Source organism: Mesoplodon densirostris, chromosome 6 (genome assembly GCF_025265405.1).
Source record: "Mesoplodon densirostris isolate mMesDen1 chromosome 6, mMesDen1 primary haplotype, whole genome shotgun sequence".
Lineage (NCBI taxonomy): Eukaryota > Metazoa > Chordata > Mammalia > Artiodactyla > Ziphiidae > Mesoplodon > Mesoplodon densirostris.
In genome coordinates, this window is record NC_082666.1 from 35195964 (window position 1) to 35212169 (window position 16206).

The window sequence follows — 16206 nt, forward strand, 5'->3', positions numbered from 1 at the left end:
AGGACGAGGAGACCCGGCGAGGAGGGAGGCAAAGACAAAGCCAGGCAGGAGGAGACGTTTCAGCAAACCTGGAAGGTCGGTCTGTTGTGATGGAGGCCGGGTGATGCTGTTGGGTTCTGTTCTGTTTTCTGTTGGTGACTAGAGGTGGGACCGGGTTTCAAGGGCCTTGGAGTCCAAGTCAGCCTGGTTAGACACCAGGCAGAGCCAAGGCACTGAAGATGTTTGGGCAGGAAGGATGGCAGGAGCAGTATTTACAGAAAGATTAATCTGGGGCAAAGTACAAAATGGATGGGGTGGTGTTGCAGGAGTCCTACATAAAGTAGGATGGCATCCATGCAAAAAAGGAAAGGATGAATTGGAGACACATTTCAAGGGAGACTTGATAGATTTAAGATACAGGGGGTTAGGGAAGAGGTGGCAAAGTGTTCAATGTCTAGAAAAAAATAGCTTAGCCCTGGAACCAAGCCCCCTGTATTCAGATACCAGCTCTGTTGCTTATGAGTTGTATGACCCTGAGTAAATCACCTAATCTTTCTGTCCTTGGTTTCCTCATGTATAACACAGGGATGAATGATCTAGTAGCATCTCTCTCACAAGGCTGTCATGAAGGTTAAGTTAAAGTAATTAAAATAGTGTTGAGTACAAAATATATGTTTACTATTATTATCTGTTAAATCTGGGTGGTAGGTATGTCGGGGTTGGTTACATTATTTTTTGTATTTGAATTTTTTAAAGCGTTGCTTTAAAATAATGTCTTTTACAAAAAGATATTGCAGAGCCGTGCTTCTTAAACTTCCACATGCCTGTGAAACATTTGGCCTTCTTGTTAAAAGGCAGGTTTGGGTTCAGGAGGTAGCGGGTGGGGCCCAGAGGTCTGCATTTCTAACAACCTCCCAGGTGGTCCAATGTTGCTGGTCCACCGGCCGCTCTGTGAGCAGCAAGGCTGTAGAGGAATCAAGGTCCACCAATGTTTCCAGGACAGACTACTGTTCTGGTTATCCATTGCTGCATTACAAATCACCCAAAGCTAGTAGCTTAAAACTAAAACAAGTATTTATTATTACTGTTATTATCATCGTTGTTATTGTTACTATTGTCTCGCACAGTTCAGCTGTGCAGTTCCTGCTCAGGATCTCATGGAGCGGTCGTCAGATGGTAGCTGGGGCTTGAGTCACCTTGATGCTCCCTCATGCTCGTGTCTGAAAGTTGGTTCTGCCGTGCCCTGGGACCTCAGCTGGGGCTGTCAGCCAGAACATTACCTGTGGCCTCTCCAGGTGACAAGGGGCTCTTCAGAGTCCAGCAGCTGGGTTCCAAGAACAAGTGTCCCCAGAGAGGGAGCCAGGCAGAAGCTGTGTCACCTTTCCTAGCCCAGCCTCCAAAGTCACCCAGCGTCATTTCCGCCAATTTTCTATTCATTAGAAGCAGGTTGGGCTCTAACGCACAGCATGGTGATTATAGTAAATGACACTTAAATATTACATAGCAATATATATAGTATGCAATCCAAGAAGAGTGATATGCCTGAAAGTTGCTCAGAGACTAGATCCTAAATGTTCTCACAAAACAGAAATGAGAGAAAAAGTGACCCAATATGTACTTTTAAAAGAAAAGAAGCTGTGTGCCTGAGGGCCGCGCTGGTCTTAGATTTAAAATGTCAGGTTTGGGGCTTCCCTGGTGGCGCAGTGGTTGAGAGTCCGCCTGCCGATGCAGGGGACACGGGTTCATGCCCCGGTCTGGGAAGATCCCACGTGCCGCGGAACGGCTGGGCCCGTGAGCCATGGCCACTGAACTTGCGTGTCTGGAGCCTGTGCTCCGCAACGGGAGAGGCCGCAGCAGTAAGAGGCCCGCGTACTGCAAACAAACAAACAAACAAACAAAAAAACCAATAAAATGCCAGGATTGCAATCACAACCCTGCCATTTACTGGACAGGAACTCCCATGCATATCATTTTACTTTGAGCCTCTGTTTCTACATCTTGTAAAAGGGTTTTCTTCTTTGGAGATCTGAAAGGTAAATGTGATCGAGTATGTGAATGAGCCCAGCAAAGTGCCTGCAACTCAATGATTGTTGGTTATTTGCAGTTGAACAAGAAATCCAGGGAAGGGGTAGGCACATTTCACATCAGATAGAGGAGCATGTAGTCATCACTGACCCAGAACATAGTGCAGGCGACCAAGAACTGTCTTGAGTGATTAGGCCAAATGACTGGATGCCTAAACATTAAAATATGGTATATACAAGTATCAAAAGGAAAAAAAAGGCTAGCCCATATATAGGGGAGGGCAGTTAGGCTTTGTGTCTTGGAGGGAGAAATATCAAAGGATTTGCAGATATGTCTTAAAATCTCCACAGGGACTTGCTTAAGGAAGTTCTGGCAGGAACAGAAAGCTGAGGATGAGTGTCCCAGGGAAAGCTGACATGGTTGTGTTTAAATCCATGGGTTTGAGGTGATGTGTGGGTCAAACGGGGCTCTTCCTGCAGCAGGGAGGAGGGCGGGTGGATATGTGGGGATCTATCTCCATCACTTGACTGTAAGTTTCCTGAAAGCAGGGACTTGTCCCCTTTCTCTGTAATAGTCCTAGTGCAATGGTCCAGCACAGTGCTTGGCACCCAGAAAGGACCCGATAGATATTTACTGGATGAACAAATGAATGAATGAATGAAGGAACAGGAAAAGGGTTAGGACCTAGGCTCTGAGGTCTGGAATTCTGGAAACCTTTCCCAGGATTGGCCTTTCGGGCACTGCTCCCAAGGAGGGAGGGACTCCTCTGTCTACTCAGGGACCCCTGTGGCCCTGGGGGTGTGGTCTGTGCTGAAGCTTGGGAGCCAGGGGACTGTGGGAGGCCTGGATTTACTGGGAAACCTCCCTCTTGACTTACACTAAAGGGAAACTGAAACAGGAATTTAAGGAGAAAATGAAGATCAGCAGTGGCTATTTTGATTCTCATGCTATCTCCTTTCTAAGCCGCTCTCTCCACTTCCTGTTTATAGCCTCAACAGAGCCAAAGGGACCAAACCTCTGAGGGGAAGGTTTTCTCTGGGGATTTCTAGCCAGATCGGCCACAGGAAATGATCAGTACTCCGCCAAGACAGATGTCTGTCTTTCAGCCAACCTGGCAGGTGTGGTAGGGCCCTGGCTGCGGTGGGCGATGCAGGTTTCAGAAAGAAGACCCTCCAGTTCTGCATCCAGCCTTCAGCATCTCCTGCTGTTACCCAGATCCCCATCCCCCGAACCCTGGGATTGTGTGTGATATCAGCCAGTGCAAAGCCACTGGGGAGGGAGGCCCCAGGGAGTGCAGATGTGATTCTCCGGGCTGCCGAGGAGCTGTGTTTCACTTTCAAATGCCCAGGAGGAAAGGCTGTCTGTGGCTAGCCATCTGTCTTCACGGGAGGAATCTCAGGACTTCCTCCAGAGACGGAACAAGATGCCCAGGTTTTCAGAAAGTGGTTCTAGACCCAATTCCTGTCCTGGCTACAAAACTCTGGAGCTTGACAGAGCCTGAAGGACACTTGCGGAATTAGGGGCTAAGAGAAAACAATGACAGAGAAGCAACTGAACAGTGGTAGGATTGCAAGTTGAAAGGTCCTGTGATCTGACAGCTCCTCCCTGCACGCACCCCACCATACACACACACACACACACACACACACACACACGTGCACGCGCACGAACACACACACACACACATGCACACCCCTCCCAGAAAAGCTCTGTGAAGATGGGACCTTTCAGCTGACACCTGAAAAACTAGAAGAACAGCCATGCTGAGAATTATTCCAGGCAGAAGGGACAATAATTACAAAGGCCGGGCAGCTCCACCGCTGTGGTCTGGGCCAGAGAGGACAGCCTGTGGCTCCTTCCACATCCTCTGCTTTCCCACGTCTGGGCCCCTGAGCCTGCTCTCACCTAACGCCCCACCCCCGTCCTAACCTGCCAGTGTCTTTCTCATTCACCGCCACTCCTAAATTCATTCCCAAAGGGTAGCAGGTAGAAATATTAGTCCACAAACTCCTGTGCAAGAAATAACACTTATTTTCTTTTAATCAAATTATGGTAGACTCTGAGTTCCAGTGCTTCTGGCCTGGCAGGCATTCCATCCCAGGCATTCTTGGGAGTCCCTTGGACCCAGGCTCCTGCCGAGGTGCCACGCTCACCGGGGGATAGGCCCACCGTCCCTGGTCCTCACTTCTGTGTGGTACTCTGGCCCTCACAATGCCTTTAGGGCTAAAGTGCACGGCTCCTGAGCCATGCTTGAGGACAAGAGCCGTGGCAGAGGCTGGGAGCCCTTGGACTCGGCATCCAGCTTTGCTGCATACACGTAGCATCAGTATCCTGTCCTGTATCTCTCCTCCCTCCCCAGCTGCAGCCAAACTGACCTCTCCTCTGGCTCCAGCTCAGACCTGGTATAATTTCCTTCATGAGTTTTGGCTTTTGCAAAAGACCTGAAGGACCACTGACCAAAAAACAGCTTCTCCCACAATCCCTCCTGTGTACCAGCAAGAACCCAAAACCCACCCAGCTGCTAGAACTGGAAAGGAGGGTGACACATAGGAAACACCCACCCAGATGTTTCCTGGACCAGGCCAATAGAGTCTCTCTGTTCGCGGGGATGCAATCCACCCAGCCCTGAGAACTTGAACTCCCGAGAACAATGCTTCTCTAACCATCTGTGGTGATGGATCAGATTGTATATTCTTCTTTTTAAAGTTCCAATTCATCCCAGAACAATACTTCTGTAAATTATTTTCATTAGAAAAATGAAATGGGAAAAAATATCAGTGAGAATACAGGTACCAATTTTTTTCTTCTTAGATTCAACAAACTGCTAGAAGTTTCTAAATATCTTCATTTCTAGACTGACCTCATCACAGAGGGATAACTACCTGTGGACGGGCAGAAATTAGTGGGTCACACACACTTTGAGGAACACTGCCTTAGAGGGATTAGGAGGGGGAATAGGGTCTCCTCACCCTGAAAAATGTGGAGCTTTGTCAAATGTAGACTCTTTAAGGGGTGAAAGTAGAAGCTGGAAGCAGGGACAGCCATTCACCAGTGAGCCAAGAAACTAAAATTCAGCCTCCTTTACAACTGCCTATACTGCAGACGGGCAGGCAGTACGGGGGTCTGGAGCCAGCCTCTGGCTCACCCTGCCGGGTCATGTGCTCAGGCCCTGCCACTGACTGCCTTGACCCAGGAGGAGTTAACAGCCCTGAGCCTCAGTTACCTGTCTGGACAATTCAGATAACAGTTCTATCTCATAGGGTTGTTGGATGGGTTAATAAGTGGGTGATCACATAGAGTCATGCCTGGCAAATAGTAATGCCTGCTATTATTTAAAAGTTCCCTCCAGGGCTTTCCTGCTGGCGCAGTGGTTAAGAGTCCGCCTGCCAATGCAGGGGACACGGGTTCGTGCCCCGGTCCGGGAAGATCCCACATGCCGCAGAGCGGCTGGGCCCGTGAGCCATGGCCTCTGAGCCTGCGCGTCCAGAGCCTGTGCTCCGCAACGGGAGAGGCCACAACAGTGAGAGGCCCATGTACTGAAAAAAAAAAAAAAAAAAAAAAGTTCCCTCCATAAACAAGGACCTACTGTTTACCACAGGGAAGTATATTCAATATCTTGTAATAAGTATATTCAATATCTTGTAATAATGGAAAAGAATCTGAAAAGAATATATATATACATACCTGTATATATATAACTGAATCATTTTGCTACATACCTGAAACTAACACAACATTGTAAATCATTGTAAATCAACTATACTTCAAAAATAATTTTTTTAAGCTCCCTTTAAATGAAAGCTTCAGGGGGGGCAGGGATTTTTATTCTCTGACATTTCCCAAATGCCTAGAACCATGCCTGGCACACACACAGTAGGTGCTCAATAAATATCTGTCCAGTGAATGAATCAACCTTCTAACCCCTGCTGAGCTTCCGACAGTCACACATATCCATCCTTAACTCTTCATTACAGAAAGGGGACGTCTGTTTGTCCTCTGTGCTGATTTGCCCCCATAGCGTTTTCAAGCCTCAGGCCATTGGAGGCTTTTGTCTTGAAAGCCCCACGCATTCAAGAAACACTTGAATTGTGAGTCCTTCCTGGGCAAGGTGTTTAAGACTAGACTCAAGATACATTTTTAAAGAGTGTAAAGTCAGATCTTCTTGGCCTGGGATTTAGACTCCAAATCTAGTTCCAACCTGCGTTTCTAGGCAAAGGATCCACTATGTGCTTTCCTGCCCCAGCAGTGCTACCCTGAGCGTGGTGGTCCTCCCAGAGGCCCTTCTCAGCCTGCCTGTTGAAAGATCACTTATTCTACCAAGCCAGGCTTCCACGCGCCCTACTCCTTGAAGCCGCCCCTGATATTCAGCCAGAGTTCATCTCTCCTCTGCATCTAATCATTCTCTCTGCTGTACTCCTTCTTCAGAAAGCCTCGTGAGCTGGCAAATTGTTTGCACACCTGTTCCTTTTCTAAGGACAAAGGGCCACATCTGGAGCACCTCTGAATAGCATCAGTGCTTAATGGATGGCCTGGCATATAGATAAATCTTGACAGGGTCGAAGTCGTTGGTGGGTTCCCACCTGCAAGCATGAGGTCAGCAGGCTTCATTTCAGCCAAATGTAGGTGTAGATCAGAAGAGGGAACAAAACCCACACCAAGTGTCCCAACACCACGTCTCTCTTTCCTTCTTAGTTCTGGGTAGTTTTTGAACAAGCTGATGGTGTAGGAGCAACAGTGGCCCCCATCTGAAGGACTGTGCCAGCTTAGGAGGAGGGACTGTGGTTTGCAGGTGAACAGAGGAGATGGCCCGGCCAAGGGCTTAGTACTCGGAAGGCAGGTGCGTCTGCTTTCCGAGCTCCGTTGCTGCATGGCCAGATGACCTTTGGCATGTTTTTCACTTTCCAAAGCCTCAGTTTTCTCACCTGTATAATGTGGGTAATGTTAGTACCTCCCCTGCTAGGGGCATAGTGAAGAGGAAGCTGAGAGGGGACATGTGACCACTGCCGGTCTAGGGAGTGCCACAGAGATGCTAATTGTTGCAAATTCTGGCCAAAGGTGTTGTTGGGGAGGATCGCAGACACTACATCACCGCAGGCACCACGTGCCCTTCCTATACTCCTGTATCTCACAGCACAGCAGTGAGGATTAAACAAGGTAACATGTTTACAGGGTGTAAAACCAGACTTGGCACACTGCTTTCCAAGAACGGCTTGATAAACATCAGCAAAAAGACTTAATAAATATAAACTACTGTTAGTTGGAATGAATAGTCCATGAAGGAGACTCTGGATGAGGTTTCTAGGCTGCAGGCACTGCTGTGCCCTAATAGAATGATTCAGCTTTGCATCCCATTAAAAAAAAAAAAAAAGTCTACTTTCCTTTTATGCCACCAAATGCCACCTTGAATTTATTCTAGTGATTGAATGTCACACCCAAACAAACCCAAAGTGCTGGAGCAGTTGATCTGGTAGAGGTATCCCAGTGTGTTCGTTTATCCCACAGAGGTTTACTAACCCCCTGCTTTGTGCCAGGCACTGTGTATCAGTCAGCTTCTTCTCTAGATCATTCTGCTGTAACAAACAACCCCAACAAAGGTTTCTTGCTTGCTTATGCTTCATATTGGATATGGGGTGGCTGCAGCTCTGCATCTTCATGCCAGGACCCAGGGAGAAGGATCCGCCTCTATACAGCACATGCTATTCTCATGACAGAAGGAAAAAGAAATAACAGAACCATCAATAGCTCTTAAAGTTCATGCTTGGATGTGTAGCTTGTATTTCACTGGCCAAGGCAAATCATGTGACCAAGCTTTGCATCAAAAGGGTCGGGGAGTATATTCCTCCCATAGGGCAGTACTGCCAAGTCTCTTGGTAATGGGTGGGGACATATCATCCTCTTATTGGGAAAGCAGAAAATAATTGGGAATAATAATAGTCTGTCAAAACAAAATATGGTCTGTGTATCTAATTTTAGTCTCACAATAACTCTATGAGATAGTTATTATTATCCCCATTTTACAAAGTGGAAAATTAAGGCTTGGAATGGCTAACGAACTTGCCCAGGATGAAGCCAGCAATGAACAGGGTTGCCTGACTTGAAGCTGGTTCCAGTGGTGTGTAACCAGCCTTGGCCTGGGCAAGCTTCTTGAAGACTCATTTTCATATAGATGTTGTCATTCAATAAACATTTATTAAGCACCTGCTATGTGCCTGGCACTGTGCCAGACACTGGAAACACAGTGATGTGCAAGACAGAGGCTGTTGCTGCCCTCCTGGAGTCTAGATTCCAGTGGAGGAGAGAGGCAAACAAGAAGGATGTAAGGCATGAGTGGTCCAAGCAACCAAGAGAGAGATCAGGGCACAGTGAGAACCCAGGGTGGAGGCACGTCTCTGATGACAGTTCGGAAGCTGAGAGCTAGAGCATTGTGGGATGTGGCTCTTGTCAAGGCCATGCCTGGCAGGAGGAGTGCCAAGGACAGTTTTGGGTTCAGAACCCTGAAGGGCACGCCCAGGAGCTCGATAGTGATGGAAATGTGCCCGACGTGTTGCTAACAGGCCTTGCCAAGGCAATGGCTGTGTGGCGGGATGCTGCGATCGTGTCTGATCCAAACTCTAGGGCTTCCCTGGTGGCGCAGTGGTTGAGAGTCTGCCTCCGATGCAGGGGACACGGGTTCGTGCCCTGGTCCAGGAAGATCCCACATGCCACGGAGAGGCTGGGCCCGTGAGCTATGGCTGCTGAGCCTGCGCGTCCGGAGCCTGTGCTCCGCAGCGGGAGAGGCCACAACAGTGAGAGGCCTGCATACTGCAAAAAAAAAAAAAAAAAATCAAACCCTATCAGCCTCTCCTGGGGGCTTTGTCTCGCCTTGGACACACTCAGAACCATGATTGCCACAAACAACAAAGACCCGGTGACTTCAAAGTCAGCCCGAGACAGAAAGGGAAACCCAGATTTGGTCTGATTTTGAATCAGCACAGTGACACATGTTGTTGACCTGGCCCAAGCAACCGAAGCACACAGCTCTCACTTCCGTAAATGGCTTCCATTTTCAAGGTGCGTTAATGAAAAGGAGAAGGAAAAAAATCCCCTGCCACGGTTTGCAAAGTGTACCATCACTGTAAGAAAAAAACCTCTTTCTTCTCACAGCTGCCACTGTACAGAAACATGGACCCCAGAATTAGGCCTGTCTTTGTCAGCACAAGCAATCAGGTAGTAAGCAGTTGCCCCTCCAGCAAAGATGGCATGTGTGCTAGGAAACAGGCTGCTTCTTAATGAGGCAAAACCCCCCACAAAAAGCTGGCACGGCCTCGGACTGTCCCCCTCGGGATGAGAAAGGCATCGGAAATGGGAACACTTGTGTTTTGGAAAGAGGTGACTCTGTTTTCAGCTTTGTTATGGACATGTACATCCTTGAAAATTTTAGAACATACCAGTGCCAAACCTATATAGATATATGGATGGATGTGGATATGTGTTTGAATATGTATAAATACTCTTCTGATTTGATCTAAAAACTGCAGCTGGACGCCAATGTGCTTTGAGTTTATACTCGCTTTAAAAACTCTGTCTTGATTTAGGAGGGAGCCCATTCTGAGCAGACTGACTCAGTCCCAGGCCATGGGCAGGGAGCAGAAAGTGCACCCCGGCCTCTTTGCTGACCTTGAGACTGATGGGGAAGCAGGAAGAGCTCCACATTGCTGGTTGCTGGATGTGGTTCTCTAGCAGGGCCTGTGTTTTCAGGGTCCGCTAGGGGAGAAAGAGCAGAGTCAACCCTGGTGTCCCATGCCCTATGCCTCAGTACTCAAGACAAATCATATTTTAATGCAATATTTGAAAAAAATAAAATTAGCAAAGTATGGCCATGGACCATCTGCCAGTGTTTGTAGATAAAGTTTTACTGAAACCTTTTTTTATTGGAACGATTCCAACTTTTATTGGAACCGAGTGTCTTGTGTCCCCTGAAGTTTTATACCTGAGGCAAGCCCTCCCTCACCTCACCCTAGACCTGGCCATGCCCCATATCCACTCACTCATCATTCCCTCATCCATCCTGTACCTACAGAGGGACAGGCACCAGGAGACACAGCTAACAGTTATTGAACATTTACTGTATGCCCAGTACTGTTGTACCTTTACACATTTTGCCTCATTTAATCCCCTCTGGCAATCCTATAGGTAAATACAATTAATTCATCCCATTCCCCAGATGAGTAAACTGAGGCTTAGAAAGGCAAAGAAGCTTTCCCAAGATCAAACAGCTAGAAAGGGGAAGAGCCAGGGGTCATCTCCAGGCAGCCTGAGGGCTTTGAGGAAGGATGCCCTGAGGAAGGAAGTATGAGCTCTGGGGAGCCATCACAAAGGAGGTGATCTTGAGCAGGGTGTTGAAGGATAAGTAGGAGTTTGCTAGACAGAAAAAATAAATACAGGTGGTAATGAGTGTTTTAGAAGAGCAAACCCTCTGGAGGGGTCCTCTCTGGCTTTCCTGCAGCTAGGCCCTGCCCTGCAATCAGAATAGCAGCAAAATAATACAAATAACCAACATTTATGGATGGCTTATCCTATGTGCTAGGTACTGAACTAAGTACTTTATGAATATTATCTCATGAAATCCTCAAATCAACTATTTAGTGGCTACTACTCTTATTTCTGTTTTACACATGTAGAGCCTGGGACTCAAAGAGGTTAAGCAGTTTGCCCGAGGCTGCATGGGTAGTAAGTGGCTGAGCCAGACCGTAAACCCAGGGAACACCACAATGCACAGCTCCAGGGCCCTGTGAAACCTAAGAACCTGGCACCAGAGCTGCACACTTAGCCAAAACACTGGCCTGTGTTCCTCAAACTTCATTGTGCATCAGAGTCACGTGGAGAGCTCGTTAAAACAAATGGCTGGGCTTCACCCCCGGAGAATCTAATTCGCCAGGTCTGAGGCTGAGCTGATCATCTGCATTTCTAACAAGTTCCTGGTGCTGCTGCTGCTCTGGTTCTGGAACCAGACGTTGAGAACCGCTTCACTACATTGACTTTTAGCAACAATAAAATAGCACTGCTGTCCTAGGCTGCCCTGGGAAACACAAACACTTAGGTAGTTGGGAGAAGATGTTTCTTCCTTCTTGGTACATAGATCAGAATCAACCCACTGATGAGCTTTCAGCCTCTCTCTTTTTTTTTTTTTTTTAATTCCATTTACCTTTCTTTTCTTTGGTACTTGCGTGGAGCTTCTTAATTATCCAGGCTCTTAGTATTGCTTTCTGTTCCTGTGAACTTCAATCCTCTACCCACATGCTGGTGCTTCTGCAGAATCAGGCAGCCCTGTGTCCCTCCACCTCTGTTGCAAGTCTGATGTGTTTCTTGGATTGATGCAGATTCCAGCCATCAATGTGAGGGGGAGGAACACAGCGATCCCGTGCTTACTGGTGGTTCTTGAGGCTCCCCAGGGGCCTAATTATACCAAATAGTAATTCCTTCCATGTGTTAGTCAGGAGTCTTGGGGTGGCAAGTGGCAAAACTCAATCTGAACAGATGGTCTGGGAAAATTGGGCACTTACTCACAGAGCCTGGTCACAGGAAGGGGGAGGGTGCGGCTGGGCTGCAGGCGTGCCCATCGAGGCCTCCAAATGCCACTGGCCTCTGCTCTGCATTCCCTGCCTCTGCTTCTTTCTGAGTGTCAGCAGCATCCTTTCAGGCAGGCTCTCTTCACATAGCTGGCTGCCATTCACTCTCCAGCCCTCTGTTTCCATAATGTTGGAATGAGTGAAGGAGCATTTCCCAGAAATCAGTGGAGGAGATACTGGGAAAAAAATAAAACCGCACAGGTAAGTGAGTGGGTGGATGGACGGGTGCACGCCTTCTCAATATCAGGCACTGAGTTGGCGGCTATAGCAGATTGAGAGAGGAAAATAAGGAAAGCCCCAGCCTTCCCAGAGCTCACAGTCTAGAAAGCAGGCCCAGACATGCCGTGGAAGTCGGCGAAGTTGGGCGGGAAGTTCTGTGGGTCACAGCAGGAGGCATTGCAGGGAGTATCACAAATGCATTGAGAAAGCCTGGGATCTTCTGGCTGGGCTTATTTCTTCAGCCACCGGCCAATTTTGAGCATCCACTGTGTGTTGAATAACATGCCTGCACACGATGAACTTACTGGAATGACTTAAGGTGGCATTCAGCCTTATCCCCCCTCAGCCAATCACTCGAAAAGCTGTTTGTGGGGAGTTCCCTGGTGGTCCAGTGGTTAGGACTTGACATTTTCACTGCCGTGGCCCAGGTTCAATCCCTGGTTGGGGAACTAAGATCCCTCAAGCCGATGGGGCATGGCCAAAAGGAAAGAAAAAAAAAAAGAAAGAAAGAAAAGCTGTTTGTAAAGCTCCCTGAGAAGGAGCATCTGCATCTTGGCTAGTGGCTGTCCCCATCCTCCTTACGATGCCATGTGAGGACTTTCTTCCTCCAGTACCTCAGGCTTTTGTGGTCCAAGTCTTTCATCCTCCATGCAGGGGAATCTCATGGAAAATGATTAATCCGCCCCGTGGCCTTCTGTTTGCTCACTCTGGATCCTGGAGCAGAGATTCTTTTTCCATCCCTTCACGTCCTTCCCTTTGACTTCCTTGGCATTCTCCCTGGGACTCCTTGCTATCCTAAGCTGTGGCTTCTAGAGCTTTCTAAAGAAAGAATGCAATCATTGCAGATCCTCCCAAGCCATTTGACTGTGTCACTGTGATCACACTTGACTCCATTTCTCTGAGTGGTGAGCTGGTGGATGGTGAAACTGAAGACAGGAGGCAGGTGTCATCAGGTTCCTTGCTTCCCTTTTTTTTTTTTTTTGCAGTACGCAGGCCTCTCACTGTTGTGGCCTCTCCCGTTGCGGAACACAGGCTCCAGGTGCGCAGGCTCAGCGGCCATGGCTCATGGGCCCAGCTGCTCCACGGCATGTTGGATCTTCCCAGACCGGGGCACGAACCCGTGTCCCCTGCATCGGCAGGCGGACTCTCAACCACTGCGCCACCAGGGAAGCCCCCTTGTTTCCCTTTGTATCTTCTCCACGTGCCTCTCTGCCCCAGGTCTCTTATTTTAAGAGTCTGGCCATGAGGGCAAAGGAAGAATCTGCAGGGCATTGTGGCTTCAGGAACTTTGTGTGTCAGTGTGGGGATACACATCACCCATTTCTTGTCTTGCAATAGAAATGCCAATAGTGCTCCCCCAGCCAACTTTTTTTTTTGTGGCTGCGTTGGGTCTTCTTTGCTGCACGCGGGCTTTCTCTAGTTGCGGCGAGCGGGGGCCACTCTTCATTGCGATTCACGGGCTTCTCATTGCGGTGGCTTCTCTTGTTGCAGAGCACGGGCTCTAGGCGTGCAGGCTTCAGTAGCTGTGGCTCGCAGGCTCTAGAGCACAGGCTCAGTAGTTGTGGCGCACAGGCTTAGTTGCTCCGCGGCCTCTGGGATCTTCTCGGACCAGGGCTCGAACCTGTGTCTCCTGCACTGGCAGGCAGATTCTTAACCACTGTGCCACCAGGGAAGCCCTCCCGCAGCCAACCTTTGCAGAAATATAGCAAACCAGGTTTCAAGTTGTCTAGCGCCATCTTTGTGCTTTCCACACTGGCATTACCATTCTCTGTGTCTGTCTTCCCAGGAGCTTCCTTTTGGTCACGGCTTTTGTTATGTTTCCTCAATGCCCAGCATGTGCTTGGACACAACAAGGGTGCAGTACATGAACTATCCCCACAAATGGAACTAATGGGCAAACCAACTCAATTCGTCATGTAAAGGAAAGGGGTACAAGAGGAACAACATTTATTTTGCCAGTTTTCTGTGATACAGCTGCATTTGGGGAATGATAATTAAGGACATAAGTTCCCTTTAAATTCAGAATTGATTGAAAGATTAAGGCACAGTGAGCTTTTCCTGGTGAAGCTGATTAGGGAATATGGTTTAGATCCGTGTGCTGAATACATTCCTCAACTGAATTCAACTCTCCTACCGGGTCTCAGACAGGTCTGGACAACCAAAGGCCTCCCCTGGGAGCAGGCTGCTCTTTGAAAGACAGAGATGAGAAACAGGTATCCTTGGGTTGCTCCTAAAAGTGTGGAAAGGCCTCGCCACGCATGCTCATGTCCCCGTCGCACCTGCTTCTGACTCCCATGTCCGTTACTTTCATCTCTGCCATTTCAGTAGCATCTATACCCATTTCTATAATGTATAAGGCACTTTCCCAAGCATTATTTCATTTACTTGACAGGCAGGGCCTTATAGTCTTTAAGAACCTAGATCTGAAGCTAGAAGGAATATAAACATCATATCCTACCCCATAGCTCTGTTATAAAGAGTGAAGACTTCAGTATACATAAAGTACATAGAAGGGTGCCAGGCAGGGAGTAGGTGCTTAGTAAATCTTTATTTATTTGCAAACGAGGAAACTGAAGATAGACTTGTGCAGGGTCTCACAGTAAATGGCCAGAACACAATCCTAACTCAGGTTTTCTGCCTTCACTTCCAAACTTTCACGAATTTAATCTTTGCTTACTTTTCAAAGCCACTTTGAATGTAAAGCAGTAAAAGTGCCTGGAACCCAGTCAAATAGCAAGTATTTATTGACTGTTTACTGGTGAGTGCAGGATGTCGTGGGAGGTTGCAGACGGATGTTATTAACCACAGCTGAACTTGCCTCTAAGCTGCTGGGATGAGCTTGAAGGGTGGAGAGGGCAGAGGAGGGAGAGCAGCCTTGAACGGTAGGAGCTGGTCTGGGGAGATGGGACCAGCCGAGGCCTGGCTGAACTGCCCGCCTGGCTCCACCAGCCACAAAGCTTTCATAAAGATATTCCGATTGGAGAAATGCTTCTGAACTGGTTAATTAATCATTAATACACGAATATAACTTAGCAAACTTCTCCCTAACATCTAACTGAGACAAGGAAGGTGAATGGAGGAGGGGATTTTGGTTTGGTTTGGTTCCGTTTTGGTTTGGTTTTATACAAGGAAGAAGCAGTCGGCTGTCGGCTCCATGAGGGTTTTCAAGCCTCATGAAACCAGACCCCATTCATTCTAAGGAAGGGGAGGCAAGACATGGAAGAAAGGCACAGAGCTAGAAATGGGCTTGTCTACTTCAAACGTTTCCCTACAACCCTTCAAGCCCGCAGGAATGCACGAGAAAACAGCATCTCTCCTATGGATGAGAGTGGGCACTCTTCTATGAAACCCCTGCTCTCAGGCTAGCCACGTTCAAGTTCAACAGGCTTTTGTGGGCTAGCCTGGGAACCTAAATTTGTTTCTTTGACAAAATATGTTCATGGTTCTGAACACCTGGTGAATGACTTGGCTTTTGTTAATACATAATACAAAATAGAAGCCCTTTCCCTCTCGGTTCTCCTCTACCCACCCTTCGTTTTCTGTGCCATCTCTCCCCTCTCACTGTTCTCGCTATTCATGTTTTCTCATCTTTTTCTCCCTCCTTCCTTCTCTCCCTTCCTCTTTGCTCCATCTGTCTGTTCTTTTTTTTTTTTGGCGGTACGCGGGCCTCTCACTGTTGTGGCCCCTCCCATTGCGGAGCACAGGCTCCGGACGCTCAGGCTCAGCGGCCATGGCTCACGGGCCCAGCCGCTCCGCGGCATGTGGGATCTTCCCGGACCGGGGCACGAACCCGCGTCCCCTGCATCGGCAGGCGGACTCTCAACCACTGCGCCACCAGGGAAGCCCTGTTCTTATTTTCTTAATGCCCGAATCCCACAAAAAATTTCGGGTGACTTGCAGAAATGGAAACCAACATCGCAAAATGTAAGTAAGATGGCAAAATACAAGATCCAAATGATGTAAATGCAGCTTAGAAGGTTCTTCCATGGCTGCCTGGATTTGTTTTTTGGCAGTGGCAGATATTCACAGCTATCTTGCTGTGTGCTTCAGTGAGGTCCTTTTGCCTTAATTGATTATCTGTTAAGAGTCGATTCTGTTAGAGCAGGCATGTAAGCAAGTGGCTGTTAAAATGCCCAAGGCCAGCGCCAGCGTGAGTAGGGAACGGCCATTTTGATTCTGAGAACATTCTTGAATCTAATTCAGTGGCCCTCAAAGTATCCCGTGTATAAAACAGCATTTGAAATAGCTTACAAACTAGGAAAATCAGGCTTAGAATATTTTAACGATTTATCACCACAGACTGCAATATGGGAAGAGTGTTGATGAGTTTGTTTCTTATCGAATGAATTGTTTTTTGCTACCTGAAAAATTCACG

General features: G+C 48.0%; 1 protein-coding gene across 7 annotated transcripts in view; it reads left to right on the top strand.

The window, feature by feature from the left end:
- PALM2AKAP2 (PALM2 and AKAP2 fusion) overlaps positions 1–16206 on the top strand; it is a 497574-nt gene that overhangs the window by 307342 nt on the left and 174026 nt on the right. Inside the window, exon 1 of one of the 7 annotated variants that reach the window (XM_060101234.1) lies at positions 11788–11813. The exons of the other annotated variants lie outside the window; for them this stretch is intronic. The gene's annotated coding sequence lies outside the window, so the exon portion shown is untranslated. Of the gene's footprint in view, positions 1–11787; positions 11814–16206 lie in introns of those variants that run through there. 7 annotated transcript variants of the gene reach the window in all.